Genomic DNA, 287 nt, shown 5'->3' with positions numbered 1-287 from the left:
CCCGGCGCGCGTGGGCCCCCGCCGCTGCTGCTGCTGCTTGCTGCAGCGGCAGCAGGCGCTTCTGGGCGCGCTTCCACAACAGCGAAGCCGCTGCGCTCTGCTGCAGCAGCTGCTGCAGCGCAGCAGCAGGCAGCCGCGCGAAGCAGCAAGGACCACAAACAGAAAGACACAGCCGTCGCAGCAGCTTTTGTTCAAGTCCTTGAAAAGCACAAATGAAAAAGCTCACCAGCAGCTGCTGCTCTTCTGCTGCCAGCACCACTCTGCAGCAGCCCAGCGGGGGCTGGCTG

The sequence above is a fragment of the Eimeria tenella genome, genomic scaffold (assembly GCF_000499545.2).
Source record: "Eimeria tenella Houghton genomic scaffold, Eth_scaff2458, whole genome shotgun sequence".
Taxonomy (NCBI): domain Eukaryota; phylum Apicomplexa; class Conoidasida; order Eucoccidiorida; family Eimeriidae; genus Eimeria; species Eimeria tenella.
Note: the sequence above shows the minus strand (reverse complement) of the source record.